The following is a 16,398-nucleotide window of genomic DNA, read 5'->3' on the forward strand; positions in this document are numbered from 1 at the left end:
TTGGAATGCTCCGACATTACAAAAAATAAAAGCAGAAGGAATCACATCTTGATGTTTTACTCTTTAACAATAATGAACAAGTCTTAAACCAAAGACCTCAAGAGTGTTTATAGAGTCATTCACCATCAACCACAGAAGGTGGAGATCTGAGACTTTTTTATCTTTTTTCTCCTTAAAAAAAAAAAAAGAAAAGAAATTACTATTTTTTTTAGTGACCACACTGTCATCACAGAACTCAAATAGTTAGTGATTTAAGGAAAAATAAGATATAGTATTGGTAGATAAGTATAGTTCTCTCCACATGCTTTGCTTTCCCGGCTTCTAAAAGCAATGTGCGATAATAAAGTTTCTACTGCCAGGAGGGTCATCCAGAAAAACTCTCCTTGAGTTTAAGTGAAATAAATGTACTTTTTTCTTTTTCTTTTATGTTGATTTTTAGGGGAACAAGGGGAAAATGCTTTATGTCCAAGGTTTGACAGGGATGTTTTTCCAATCAGAGAGAAGCATACATTTATTTTGCTACTAGAATACAACTGCATTCCTGGAAACGCCAAGGTGAAAAAACCCCAGGGTAATTTCCTACAGCCACACAATATATAGGTTAAACAGTCTCACATTAGGTTAAATTCAAAGCTGGTGCAAGATATTCAGTGGGAAGGTTGAACAAAGGTCCTCAAAGTTATAACTATTGATTCTGGTTAGTGATATAATGATTAATTAGATGTCACTCAAATAGTGATATGTCAATAACAGCTTGCTGGGCTCCAGTAACAGGTATCATTAAGTAAAATTTAGTGTGAGCTCTTAACCCTCCTACTGTTACTACTTTTCTTAGTAAAGCTTAGAAACCCTTAACAATAGCAGAGCCGCTTGGCTTTTGCTCAAATTCGCACACATAACAAGATCATTCATTGTCACCAGTTCAAAGCCATCCAGAAGAGGCAGAAAAAGAGAAAGACAGAGAAGTGATGCAGCTAAGCTAATAAATGAGGCTGTCCAGGGAAGTTTGGGAATAGGCTAGCCTGAATGGTTCCTCGTGGTTTCCTTGAAGGCCTGGGGAACTTCACCTGCTACAACTCTGTCTTTCCTCCTTTATGTTGTAGAAATCTTAAAAAGCAGGAGCAATGTCCTAACAATGGAGGCAGGGTGTTGTAGGGGCATCACATTTTTGTTTGATTTTAGCCTGGAATGGCTTTTAGTTGCTTTCAAAATGCAGTAAGATGAATGATGGACATGGAAAAGTTTCTGGGATTTCCTGTGAGTACTTCAGGCATGCTAATATACCTTACGAAATCTAATTTTATTTACGATTCCTTATTAAATATATATGTGTGTACGGCCAGAAGAAGGAAAGTCAAAGGCACAATTCAATTGCAACCGGATTTCTTAATTTCTGTTTGATTTTGAGGCTAGCATTGAGAAGCCTAAGCCATTTTAATTTCAGTAAGGTTTAAGCTCCTAACTGTATCTGTGAAGTGGGGTCTTGGTATGTTTTCACTTTAAATATCTCATGGAAAAAATAAGTTTCACTCTGGGATGAGAAAAGAAGTTTAGAAGTCCTGAACAGGTGGAGGCAGTTAAAACACAGACTCTGTAAATTCCTGAACCTGGAAACCTAAGGCTGCAAGATCCAAAATACTCTTTCTATTAAACCATTTGTCCTGGTTTTACTGGGGTGTAATCATCAAAACTTGTTGAATGCAAAAGGACTTTTTCTCACTGGGAGCTCAGCTTGTTCTAGTTTACTAGTTCCTATTAATTTGTTTTAAATAAGAAAACTCAATCAAATATAAAATTTGAGTAAGAACATCTATAGATTTAAACCTCTCTGTTTACCAATATTTTTAAAGGTAGACACAAAAATGACTACATATATTCCTGCCTTTAAATGCATTTATCTGTCTTTGCAAAATTATTCCAATAATTGTTAAATGAATTAAAGATCTCCATTTGTTGTCTGTCTTGTCACACAATATTTTGAATCATAATTTGTTCTACTGTTGTAGCTCAAGCAGACACATTTTCTTTTATTTGTTCTTTAGAGCAAGTCTAGAGATATTACTCCAAAAGGATGGTTTTTGTGGAGCTAAAAGAGCCAAGGGTATGATTAAAATTCGGCCTTTGTGGTTATCTGTGGTATGTACTTACCTAGAGGCTGTCTCTCAATACTGTAAGACTTGGAGAAAATGATTTTCTGAATAAGCCTGAAACAAAATGGCTTTACAAGAAGCATAATGAAGCAGTACAATAGCCAGTATTCTTTTGTTATGACACTCTGGTACTTTTTGTTCTGTCTCCCAGTGTTCTAATAGAATAATCCCCCAAATCACCAAAACAACATATTTCTGTGAGAGTTTTTGATTTCTCCTCATCATGACATCCTGGATTACAATGACACTGGTGATCTGAAGTAAAATATCTGACCTGGAGGGTGATATTATAATTTAAAAGATATTACAAGTCAAATACACTCCTTTCTTCAGTGTTGGTCTCATATAATCAGTTTTTCTGTCAAATAAAATGTCCTCATATAATAATACTAGAGATCATGTCAATATCTCTGGAAAAAAAAATCACAACATTTAAGATTGTTCTCTAGAAATTAAATAATGCTAGAAATGGAATGTTGGAAGTTGTAACTAAACACACTGCTTTACAGAATTAAGTTCCTAGGAAAACTACCTAAGAAAAATAAGACAATTTTTTCTTCTGCTTTTGATAAAACTTCTGATAAAAATAGGAAACTGCTGAATCTGCAGTCCTTTATTATGGCAATTTATACATAGCGATCCTATGTTCATACCTAAATAAGCATATATGGGATTTGGCTAACAGTTCTGACCTACCTGAACTATACAGTTTAAACCACTTTTAATTTCAATGGAAGTGTGATACTCACACATAGTAAAAAAAGCCTCCCAGAAAAATGGTGAAAAGATCCTGAGTACTAAGAGTACAAGTACTCTTCGTGTGATAGGAGAGAGTGGTAGGAAGAGCATTGAGGAGTTTTGGTTTGTTTCTTCTCTCTTCTTAAATATTCTTTGAAGTTGCTAAGTATTTTTTCCTGCCTATTACACCATCATCTTGAGTGATTAATAGTTGTTAAGGTTCATGAAGGGAAAATATTGGATGTTAAAGGCTCCTTCATTTATCAGAGAAAATCACAACAAGAACTAATGTCTGAATGTTAAAATCAAATACATTCAGGTTAGAAATAAAGTGTCTTTGCTGTTGCCAGTGTTAAGAATTGAAATTACTTATAGAGGGAAATGGTGCATTTTCCACTTCTTGGTATTTTCAGATCAGTCCTGTATGTTTATTTCTGAAAGGTATGATTCAGTCAAAGCCATTTATTACTGATGTGACTACAGGAGTAATTGGGTATATTGTTTAGCTTGAGATACGTGCAAAGGCAGACTAAATGCCTCAGTGATTCCTCTTGATCTTGAAGTATTTTATTAGACAAGTCTTTTCAAGTGGAATATAAATATTTTAAGAGTTGAGGTTTTATAGAAAACCATTTTATTTTTATTTTTGAAAGTATCAGCTTCTCCCCTGAGGCAACATTTTACTATAAACACATTGTACTGTATGTTGATAATGGTCTCTGGATTTAGTTTTTTCTTTTAAATTTGGCTTCTACTAACCCTATGAAAAAATAGACAGTTTGATTAAATTCTATCCACCTATAATGATCTTGCTTTAGATATTTGTATTATATTTTTCAGGATCTTTTCACCTTTTGAATTACATGAATCTGAAACAGCTCTGAACCCCAAGTTGGCAGTGGTATGGAAGGAATCCAATATAACCTGATTTGTTTGGATCATTGCTTTAATGCAACTACAGAGGCACAAGGTTCACTAAATAGATGGAGAAAGCTTAAGTCTGTGTCTCAAGGCCATATAGACCATTGAGTTCCTTGAAAGGTGCCTTTTGTTTCCTGAGAGCTTTCAGTTAATTTGTTTGTTTATATTTCTACTGCATGATTTTTAGGGCCTTTGAAAAAGAGGGGCAGAATTTTTTTCAGGGAATCACAGGGTGGCTGAGGTTGAAAGGGACCTCTAGAGACCACCTGGTCCAAAACCCTGCTAAAAGAAGTATCACCTTCAGTAGGTTGCTCAGGAGCATGTCTGGTTGGGTTTTCAATATCTCCAGGGATGGAAAATCTTTGAATTCACAGCTCTCAATTTGCTAAGACCACAAGATGATGTGGCAACTGTCTGAAATATCTCTCTGAAAAATAATAGTATTCCAAACTCTTCTGGAGGAATCCCCAGCCGTGTTTGTGAAGCTACTGTGGCTCCCTGTCCCCTGATACAAGTTACTTCCAGTCTATGCACACAAGTCTGACATGATTGTGGCCGCTCAGACCCCCACACAGAGTGGTGCCTGTACTGACACCCATAAATGCACACACAGCCCTCACATAACCATGAGTCTCACAGTCAGCCTGAACCTGTTCCTCCTCTCTGTGATCAGAAGACACAAAACTGCTCACTATCTGTTCGCATGATACTTGTTTTGTCATATTTCCTCTATTTTCCTGTGTTTGTTCCTCCCAGTTCACCTTGGTTACACTCTTCCCATCTTTGGTCCTTACATTATACATACCATAAAAAGTTTGAACATTCCCACAATTAATGTGATGCATCCCTTAATAATTTTTACACAATCCATGAATCGTCTTCACCACTCCATTTCGTGATAAATCCTGTACCCTTGAAGGCAATAATCTCCTTTTAGTCGGAAGGCCTCTGAGAGAGAGATTCTGCTGCTGACTCATCTCAGTGGGATTCACACCAGGGACAATAATTTTCTCTTGATAGCTTTAGAGGCAGCTGATTCAATGTGCTCTAATTTTCACTGATTAGGTTTTTACTGATTGTGTTACTATGGGTCTTCCACTCATGACTGTTCCTTAGATCCTTGCTGGGCCTATCTGTTCAATTTATTATCCTTTCATCACCGACTCTACAGACAGCTAGTTTTTAAATGAAGCAAATGTGGAACTTTTAAAGAACTGAAAGAAAATTTCAGGTTTTTCTTGCACCAGCTTGCTTTACCTGTTTAAGGAAGAAGTTACCCAATTTGGAAACTGAAATAATAATGTATCCTTAGCTTTTCATGCAAACCATAGGAAGGACAGTATGGGGAGTTCAGATGCTTTCAGTTTTTCTCTAATCTGTACCAGAGAAGCAACATCTGATATTAAATTCATGTCTCTATGTTCAGTATTGCTGGATTTATGCACTCAATTCCCTGGTGGTCTCAAGTTGATCAGATAGAGCACAGTTGCATTTCTGTTCACAAAGACCACCTCATAGTGCTCTATGCAGGCTTTCTGCAGCAGTGGAATGGCTGATATGTGATCTGGAATAATGTCTATATGGAAAAAAAGTTAGCTTTTCAAAATTTTTGAGCCCTTTTGAACAGACAAAGTGAATTTTTCAAAGCTTTGTCTCGTACAACTGACTTATTTTACTCCCATCTTTGGTACCTTTCTACTTAATATCAGATTGACTGTTTCATGGAACCATAGTGCAAGCCGTAGCTCTGGAGAGTGAAGGTATGTGGGTATAAGAAGTAGCTGCTCTTAGGGAGTGTGAGAAACTATAAAAACTGGAACATTAAAAGTAAGAAATTTGAATTTAAAGAGAAAAAAATGTACTTCACCCTCTTTCCATTAATTCTCAGGAAACATTTTCCTCAATCTATCACTCAATATTTAGTGCTACATAGGTTGCCGATAAATTGATTCCTTTGCTTCAAAGTAATAGAATGCTAAGCAGGACTTATAAAGGTGGTTTATGTTCTCCTTTAACAATTAAGTTTCTGCTTACTCTTTTTGGTTAAATGCATGTCAACAAATTTATTGATTAATTAATCATTATGTCATTAATCATTAATTCTTAATGCTCTTCAGGATAGTAGCTCCTTAAATTGGATGCACTTATTAATTATGGGCTATGGCTTCTGAAATGCCCCCTATTTGACCTTTATATTTGACACTGGTAAAAAATGAGGTTACTGCTTATCCTGGACCTCCTACTTGGAAAATATAGTAACCTGGATCATTAATTTTAGTTGCTATCTGTTAGTAATGAAAATGTTCATAAGTAAGTTTCAGTGGGTGAGTGCCTAAAATTAGCATAATTTTTAAAGTTAGAAGATGCTGATTAAGGAATAAGAAATTGACTCCTCATTCCTTGCTCTTTCAAAATTAATCTGATTTCACTGACTTCAGACCCTTTGTAATTGCTCATGGATAGTTTGATGTGTCATGAAGTTAGTAGTTATATCACATATAGGGATCTTCAGTGTCTGTGAAACTTGTGTCATAATTGTTGTGTTACACAGGCGGGAACACATTACTGTGATGCTAATATATTTTGCTCACCAGTTTAACAGTGTTTAAGGTATTGAAATATTACTTACATTCGCTCTATTATATAATATAAACTGCTTCAAATATGATGAAATTTGAAAGATCCCTTTAGTGCCTCAAATCATTCTCTTTGTTAAGCAAGCAAGTACCTTTTAGATGCCCGATGTAAAGTCTTATTCATTGAAAGGATAAGCTGTGATAGCATATATGCTTACAGTTAAAAGAAAAAAGACTTCCTATTTGGTATAGCACAATGCATTAAAGAGTCCATACAAGTTAAAAGAAAGTGATTATGGTTTTAATGCCTAGGCAACTTTAATTTGTTTCCTTATTATCACCATTAAGAGTGTGCACTGCTGTTTTCATGGGGGAGAGGCAGACCTCTGTTTTCTGTAAAGCCTTTCCCTGGTCTGCTGTATGTAGCAGAATACTGTATATATTCCTAATATTAGAAAAAAACTGCAGGAGAAAAGAAGTCACTTTCCCAGTTATGCCTTTCAGAAATGAATTCTATTCCTCCTTTTGCTTCAGAACTCCTACGTGATCCTGTAAAAGGTATCTGCAAAGACTCATAACGCAGTCATGTGGATGAGGTTCACTGAGGATTGGGAAGCTGCATCCCTGGCATGAAGATATTTGGTTACCTGTTATCAGCATCACCAGCACATTGGTACACTAGGTGAAAATATGGTTTCACTTTATCTACTGTGTGCATCCTCTGTGTTTCTGTTCTGCAACTAAAGGTTTAGCAATTCAAAGAAGTCTTCTGAATTTTATTCAACAGATTTTATCACCGTTCCTCCTCTTCAACTGCATGGAACATCCTTAAAGGGAATTTACAAAGCATCTTTATTGGATGCTTGTTGCAGATTGGAAACTGAAGGTCATGTGTCCTTTGTACTTAACCTTTTGTGACTCCTGACAAATTAATACTTGAAGGAGAACCCTATTTTAGCTGATTGATTCTTCCTTTTCTTGTGTTATCTTTGTGTGGCTTTGAGACTTCTTTTCCCACTTGGGTGGAAAACCTTCACTTTGATGGTAGCCAAAAAATGATCTATTTATTGGGTGTTGTTACATGTAGTGTAGATCAGGAAATATTATAAAGTTAGACCAGGAAATATTATAAAGTTACAACAGGAAAACTTTAGAAGAGCCTTAACAAAATTAGGAAAACTTGAAAATGTCACATTTTGAATCAGAAGGCCTATTAGCTGCCCAATGTGGGAATATTTTAGCAGATCTGAATGTCTACAGTGGCTATATTAAAACATAGTTCTGAAATGACTGACACCTGATTTGCATATATTATGAAGATGTGTCCAACTAGTTCATGGCAAAAAATTAATTGAGTTTTTCCAAGGCTTCAAATTTTTGGCTATTTCATGAAAGAGTCCAGGTTAAAACAACCCTACTTAAAGATATGGAAACTAAAGAGTCATAAGTGGTAAATGTTTTGGAAATTTTCATTTTGGTGAGTTAGTATGTGAAAAGGTGATTAGAGTTATCAGAAGGAAACTCCAAGCAGTACAGAGACAGTTTTTCAGAAAAAAACCCCTGAAATTTATGATAGAACTTTGTACCAAGATTACTAAGATATTTATAAGTTACAGGATGACTTTTCCATTATTATATAAATTAGAAAAAATAAAACAGCCTCATTTTAAGGGAATGAGTATTTCTAAACTTAATTATTCATATTAAAATGAAAAAGAAGTATGCAATTCTTTTTGAGTGCATTGTATAGCTATTAGTAAACCATTATTTTAAAAGGATTATTACATACCTTGTCTGTAGTGCTCATTTCTCTGATAGAACTGCAGCTGATGACTGGAATGTTAAATTTGTTTTCATTGAGGGAAAAAAAATCAAAGAAAGTATAATGTTCTTCTGTAAAAAGCATGAAGAATTCTAGCTGTCTGTGTTACCATAACAAATTTTAATGAATTTATTTCTGTGGAACTGATAAATAAGTTTTTCATTTGAAGTGCATCTCTACAGAAACAATGGACTACAGAAGAAAAGTTTAACATTTAAACAATTAGAATTATAATAAAATTATTTATAATTACAATATATAATATATAGTATATAATATAAATTATATAATTATATAATGATTATTATAAACAATATATTATAATATATAATTATAGTATATTATTTACAATTATAATATCCTCATACTTTTGAAAGAAACTTTTTCTTATTAAATTTTATTCCTTTATTTATAATGGCAAATTGCCATTAGAATTTTTTTAAATAACCTTTAAAAAATTTTTATTACAATTTGAGCAAAAAACAGAGCTAAACTGTTTACATTTCAATGGCTAGCAACTGTATTCTCCACTGATACATAAATACCTATCTTTTTCCTCTCTAAAATGAAATTTGAGCATATAAATACCAGAAATGAATGACTGCAAATATTCAAGCTTATAGTACTGGTGCACAAGGCAAGTACTAAGAGTTGTTAATTGGAATCTTCTGCCAATAACAGATTTACGTGTCTCATATCATGCTATATGATTAAGTTGTAATCCTTTTTTATGATTGGTCACTTTTCAATATGGACATTGCTAAAATTGCAGCTCCAGGTTATTCTGGTAGGCTGAAGGTCCCTCCTGCCTGCCTTGGATACCAGAGGTGGTAACATTCTGCTGTTTGACATCTGCATCCACCAGGGCTGCACAGGAGACTGCTACTGTGTGCTGGCATACCAACAGAAGGGGCACAGTAGTAAATAGTGCCTTTGCACTATTGTTTCTAGTGCTGTAAAACTCTCAGTGAGCTGTTTTAAGTCAGTGCAAAAAGCAGCTACTGAAATCCAGAAGAGACATCATCTTGTCTGTGCATTGTACATTTTTTGTTCCTCCTCCAGTCTATTTAAAAACAGCAGGGATTTTGGCTTGCAGCTATGGGTTCTCAGCTGGCTCCCCTTGGAGCAGGTATTTCCCTGATATTCTTACTGGCTTCCTTTCTAATTTTTGTCTGTGTAGCCATATACACATAAAGATTGTATGTAAATGTTTGCAGGGTTCTGCTGGGGTTGCCTGGTCCTGTTTCAGGCTTTCAAATCCTTTGCAGTGGTGATACCCTGAAGGATGGCAGCATAATAAGCATGCAGATATGTGAGTCAGCCAGTCAGCCTCCCTCTCTGAAAAGATGGGTTATGACAATTACTGTAGGAAAGGAGGTTGCTAGAGAAGCCTTGCTGATAAGATTAGTGGTGGTGCTGATACTGGCTATGTTAGCATGACACACCTTCACAAGGTCTGTTATAGTAACACTGCAATTCGCTTTTACACAGAAAAGTACGAAAAGAAATAAAATCAGCTGATCAATCTATTTTTATATTTATACACATCACCTCATATTTAATGGTAAGAATATAAAAAAATAAAAAATTGTTTATCTAGGAAAAAGTTGATACATATTTATCAAGTCCTCACGTCCAAATTACAAACTAAAGGATCTTTTTAGTTTCTATGTGACACACAAACTATAGATTTCAAAGCTTACTACTGTTGCAAGGCTGTGAAAGAGGCAAGTTTGTACTGAGAGTAAAATATATTGTATAGAGGTGGTGGTCATGCCAGGTTTTGATCTCTTTGTATGCCAAGAGCTTTCTCAGTCTGAGACACTTAGACATCTATTTACCACTAACTCCAAGTGATATTCAGGGCCAATTAGGAGCCCTGACCAAGGTGTGTACAGAGCATGCTGAAACCATGGCAATGAGGTTCACACAGAACATGATGTGATGGCTGCTTTTTAGTGTCAGATATCCTTTTCTAAGCTTTAAGTTAGAAATCAAAATTCCCTAGATGCTCGCTGATCTGGATGTAAATGGATATTTAGTCCTTTAGGCTGCATTCTCAAAGCGGCCAGCTGTGATAGAAGCTGTGTTATTCTTACAATTCCAAAAATTAAAGGAAATTATATCTTGCAGCTGTATACCTGAAGAGTCCCTCTTCTCAGTGAAGCCTTTATTTTGTCCTATACATTCAGCAAAATACTCTGTGAGCTTCACACACAATTAACTTACTGTGTTGTCAAATTCATAATTTTTGAAGAAAGTTTCAGTGGAGAAAGTGTCTCAGCTTCTAGCACTCTTCAAGAAGTGACTTTGCATAAATAAGATTAAAACAAAAATAGACTTTCATTGTCCTAGTAGAACAGCCCAAAAATCCCAAAATTCTGGTTAAGTATTTTTGGCAAAAGACTAGCAGTAACATTTGTATTGATGTTATGAAAATTTCACTACTTATCACTTTAAACCGCCAACTCCACATGAAACAACTGGATTTGATGAGCAGCCAATATGATTGCAAATTGTCATAACAGTTGACTTAAAACAAATGAAACTCAAGCCAGAGTTGTCTTACCAGGCTCAGTAATCCTGATGCACAAAATCAATTCAAAATGAGAGTTCCATAGGTCAATGAGAGTTCCACAGATCTAAACATGAGCAAAAACTGACTGGCAGAATAGGCTATTTTTTAATCTACTTGATTTTGGCAAAATAATTAGCTAGAGAATTGAGTTGTAACCCAAATTCTTATTGCTCAAGCTTTGGGGATTAAGAGCAGGTAAACTAGCATTACTGGAATCTTCAAACCTTATAAGTAATAAAATTTCACAAACACAGCATTCTGGGAAGGAAAGACCACCTCTTGCATGGAGTTTTTCTTTGTGTTGTCCTAATTCACATTTACTGTTTACTGTTGCCTAATTTTAGGAAACTCCATTCTGGAAAAAAAATGTTAATTTTGAAATCCTTTGTGTCTATAGACATGTTAACTGGTAGTACAGATGCTAGGTTTATTTTTTTCCTTTTCTTTGATACAGTAGTGCTGAAATTGTCTTCCTTTCTGGAATGAAAGTTAATCCTTTGTGTGAAACAACAATAGCAAATAGAAAGACAGGTAATTATCTCCAAAAACATGAACTGATTTGTTTGAAACTGAACATCTATGGACTAAGCTATATCAAATTTAGACAGTGCTTCTGAAAATTGTGGATGTATAGTAAATCACTAGCCTGAGGGCATGCAAAGCCTGAAAGAACAAAAGCAATGTCCCATTTTACCTGTAACAATCTGCTATAAATGATTTTGTAAGTTGCAGCAGTATTTTGTATTGTGGGAAGAATAAGTAGTGCTTGGCATACCTTATGTGCAGTGCAGAATTCTTTATCAATTACTTTAATAGGAGAGAAGGTAATCCTTTGTGAAAAGACTCTCACTTGGGAAAGTGAAATGGTTAAAATGTTACAAAGTGGATGATTATTTTTAATTTTTGGATTACAGTAATGTGGTATGTCTGTTATCTAGCAAATCCATATGCAAAAGACAACTGACCAGAATATTAAACATAACCTCTAACTAGATAAGAGAAGCCCTCAGTTTCATAGATGATTTTTTACAGCTACTAGAGCTAAAATAGATCTCAATTAGTGAACAAAAAGCTTTCTCAGGGTTTTTGGGAGAATTGTAATAGAATGTGAATTCAATGAGGATTAAGTTCAAATTCTGCAAATGGTTTTAGGAGTAAGAACAACATATCCTGAAATCTCACCTTTTCCTAGATTTAGCTGACTGTGTGAAGCAGAAATTCACAGCTTCAAACTGGACTTAGGCATGGTATCTTTGGGGCGCCAAGAAACTATTGGCGTTTTTTCTCTAATGCATGGTGCAGAGCAGGAGTCTGTGTCTGTGCTATGAACAGAGCAGCTGGCCAGGGCAGAGGGTACAGGTAGTGTGCACCCAGAACCTCCCCAGGTGGAGAAGCCCCCACTCTGCTGTCTCCTTGCAAAGGGCTGAGCTCACAGGCATAGAGCTGTGGTGGTACCAGCTGAGGGACAGACTCTCCACCTTGGAGTGATTTTGGGCATTAGTTGCTAGGCATGGAAGAGAAACGGGATCTGATGCAAATCTTGGAATGCAGTTGCCTTGTATTCTGATCTGAAGGTTTTCCTTGTATTTGCAGAAATCCTGAATCCTCTTCTGCATCACATCACAGCTTTTGCACAAGGACTCCAAAAGGCTGGGGGCCAACAGGCTGGTGGCTGAAACACTTTTGGCTGCAGAGAAGGGATTAAACTTGGACTCCATTAAGTGACTTTAGCTGGAAGGTATGACTTTGGGTGAATGGCTTTAAGTAGTTTACAGGAGACCTCATGGTAGTGATAAAACTGGTGTAGTCATTTTTATTCTAAACTTTAAAACTGGAGGCATGTTAAACAGATATTATATGAAGAAGAAGAGAAAATTAATCTGTAGCTATTGATTAAAGTTTCTGCAGACCTGAAAAAAATATAAAGTAAATAAATGTTTTTTATTAAACCTTTGTCCTGTTAAATGACAGGAATCTACATTCAACTAGCATAGTGTGATTTACTCTTATGGTAACAAGAAAACTTGAGGCAGAAACTAATTTTCCGCATCCACTGAACCTGCATTCATGTGAAAAAATCTAATGATTGTAATAGAACTACCTGTGGGAATAAATTTTAGTGCAGAGTATGAAGTGTCCAAGAAGGTTTAACATATGCAATGTAATATTATTCAGGTGTTATGGAATACCAGCTCCTCCTATGAGATGTCTGCTTTCTCAGTAGTTACACTGAAGCTTGCAAAGAATGCAAGTTTTTGTACAATTTTCAAACTCTGTGTGCTCAGTTCAGAAAAGAACTAAAAGCTACAACTCTACTTCTGTAGTTGTTGAAGTAGTGCTAAGTACATTCAGATGTGCATTAAGGAAATTTGAATACAATTTTAAAATATTTGCTTTACTTTTAGTTAAAAAGAAGTGAGCTTGAATTCCTCCCCCACACCCCCAACTCCCAGGATTCTACCTCTAGCTATGTAGAGATATCTGTTATACTTTGCAGGAAGTTACTTAGTGCTTATAAGATCACTTCCTATAGTTCTGCTGTGATGGCAGTAATCTTCAGTATGGAGGGGGTCTTTATTGCTGTTTTCCATGCATTTACATTGTAAGGCAGCAGTTTTTATGATTTCATCAGACTTGAATGTTAATGCTGACTGTAAGCCAAATCCTGCCTGTCTCACATGCATACTGGTATAGAGAACTTTATAGAAGTAACAGGATTTGGCTCTTTCTAATATTAAAACGTTTGAGCTTTTCAATGTTTTACATCTATTTATTTATCTTTGTTGTATTTCAAATATGCATGATATTGATTCAGTTGACTATACCAGCTACAGGGTCATTGCTGTACAAATTAAATGAGGATAACTCAAAGAACAGACTTCTCTCTTGAAAGCCACTCATTTTTGCCTTGGATTTATATGCATTTCCTATATGATACATTGAAAGTGCCATAGAAAAAATATGTAACTGGTGTAATATTTAATGATTTTTGTGTAACAAGACATTTATTCATCTCTTATACTTATTTTTATATTATTTGTAGGAGGAATTTGTTTGCAGAAAGCATTTTTGCTAACCATATTCTCTTTCCACCTATTGAGGCCAGGTATGGTTAGTGTTGCTGAATCTCTCTTCAACTGTTAGAGTTGAACATGCATTCCTAGTGGGCACATGAATTCACAAATTGTGTTTTTATATTTAGACATGTTCAGCTACACAGATCAAAATGCTGAGAAACACTCAGCACTGAAAAAATCCCAGCACATGTGGCCTCATTCTCTTACCCCCCTTGCCTGATACGGATGAAGATGCATTAATGGGAATAAATTTGCAAGGTGGGTTCCTCTAACAGCAAGGCTCAGACACTCAGTCTGTGCAATAGCTTTCTCTGGATCCCAGGCTCTCTAGCTTCTGGCAGCTGGGCACACAACTTCCAAGGCTGATACCAGTCCCCAGGTCCTCCCTCTGCACACACAGGTGCAGAGACACACTGACACCTGCACTGTGGAGCCCTTCAGTAGCCAGTCTTAGGCACTCAGTCTCCCCAGTGAGTGGCCTGTGCATCACTCACACAAACTCTCTCTCGTTTTCTCTCTCTCTCAGTTGGTCTCTGGATCCTGTGGTCTCTAGCAATCAGCCTTGACCTCTGGGTCCCTCCAGTAGCTGTCTCCCTCACAGAGCTTCACACTCAGATGCACCCCAAACTTGAGTCCACTTCCATACCTGGACACTAAGCCATGTGTCCTGTTCCCTGGCTTGTTCAGTCTGCCATTTGCTGGGGTTTGCATGGTGACACACAATCACTCACAGTATGTGCAGGCTGGTCCCTGCAATTACTGGCACTACAGACAGATAGTCCCTTTGACCCACGGTCTGACTCTAGTTGCTGACACTCAGATCCTTCCCACCCCAAGAGCACACAGGTCCCTCACTGAGGTAAAGAAGTAGAAATGGGATTAAATAAGAAGACAGGACAGACAGTGGTGATGGTTACAGGGCATGGCGAGGCAGACAAACAGAGTAACTGGAAAATGGGTGTATAAATATGACTATTTACATGTGATCACCTTCTTTTATCACCTTATTCATCTATTTTCCCATGCTTATTCCATCAAACACTTTGATTCTTCCATTTCCCCTCCTTTGACTCCTCCCTTAAGTGTTTCATGATGTCTTATGCAATGTCAAGAAATTCCTCCTCTTCATCCCATCACAAAATCCTACATCTCCCTCAGTCTGAGGGGTGTCGCCCCCAACTTCACCGGGGTGATGCTCCCCTGGAACTCTCCAGGTTGAGACAGGGAGCAGGTGTAGGTGATGAGTTTACTGAGTTTCCCCTGCCTGACCCTGTGCCTCACACATCTGTGTGTGGGCAGAAAAGCCTTTTTTCCACATAAACTAACACATATATACAAGTGAACTTGCATCCTTATCACATCGCCTTTGAATGTGAAAACAGCTTATTTCAAACAGAAGAACAGATGAATAAAAAGCCAGAGGAGACTGTATGCAAAAATTTCCAGCATCAATACATGTCAGTGTTTGATCTGCAACACCCCTGCCTCCCAGCACCTCTTAGCACCAACAACTCTCTTGGCACAGCTGACAGGCCTGTGACCGCAGTAGTGCTAGTGGATATCAGATAATTCACAGGTAATGTTCATGGGATATAATCTGCTCTGACACTATACTGTGTAGTGCATATTCCCTGTTCAGGAAAATGCCAGTTGCATTCCATTCTATGTAAAAATTTCAGCATCTCTATTTCTCCATACAGGAAGCTGAAAGTCAGTTTGCAGCTCAAAGGTAGGAATGCATTACTTAAAATTACAGGATCTCTCTAGTCACAGCCCTTGCTTAAAATCATCCATGGTGAAAAGGAATGAGCTATTTGAGAAAAAGTAAATATTTTATGCTGTGTATCAGCTCAGCTTTACGCATAGAACCCCTTGGTGCCTACAAATAGATAAACTATTGTGATCTACCAAATTTAAAAAAAATTCAAGATTATAAAATTATCAGCTAAGAGAATAAAAACATTGTATAGGTTGCATCTTTTATGCAGTCCTTCTGGAAAAGTTTTCAAATTGCTTTTGGTATAAATCTGGCTAGAGGATTTATAGGAAAGAACAAACAGGAATGAATACTGTTTAGACCTTTAAACTTGGTGATATTTTTATGAAGAATGGCTATAAAAGTGTGATGACATATCATAAATGAAAAAAAAGGAAGCAGAAAAACCCAGTGCTTTTCAACCTAGGTCTTTTGGCTCCAAAGGACTGTTTTGTATGAGGCAAAGACAATGTTGATTCACAAGGACTATAGATTACTTGAGGTAAATTTTGAATCTTCTGGTGGGCATGACCACAGTCTTCTGACTTAACTTTAAGGCTATCTTATATGTTTTTAAATAGTAGTATACTTCTGAATTTTCAGGCAATAATAGTTATTTATGATCCTTTTATATTGTTACAGCAAATAGCTAACAAAAGAGCAATGACTTAAACACTCCCAAATCATCTTTTTTAAGGCTTCATGATATGCTGTGTCCAGGATTGCTAGAATAGTTAGGTATTTTGTTGAGGTAGAATACACCTGACAGCTGGTTTAATC

The 16,398-nt window shown here is 36.4% G+C and overlaps 1 long non-coding RNA gene across 2 annotated transcripts in view; it reads left to right on the forward strand.

Annotated features, from left to right (window-relative positions):
• The first annotated feature begins 6,950 nt into the window (after window positions 1-6,950).
• LOC119700867 overlaps window positions 6,951-16,398 on the forward strand; it is a 40,548-nt gene continuing 31,100 nt past the window's right edge. Inside the window, exons 1-2 of one of the 2 annotated variants that reach the window (XR_005256906.1) lie at window positions 6,951-7,067; window positions 12,379-12,523. This is a non-coding gene — a long non-coding RNA (uncharacterized LOC119700867). Of the gene's footprint in view, window positions 7,068-11,230; window positions 11,317-12,378; window positions 12,524-16,398 lie in introns of those variants that run through there. The other variant, XR_005256907.1, reaches the window with a different exon arrangement.

Source organism: Motacilla alba, chromosome 4, assembly GCF_015832195.1.
Source record: "Motacilla alba alba isolate MOTALB_02 chromosome 4, Motacilla_alba_V1.0_pri, whole genome shotgun sequence".
NCBI classification, from domain to species: Eukaryota; Metazoa; Chordata; class Aves; order Passeriformes; family Motacillidae; genus Motacilla; species Motacilla alba.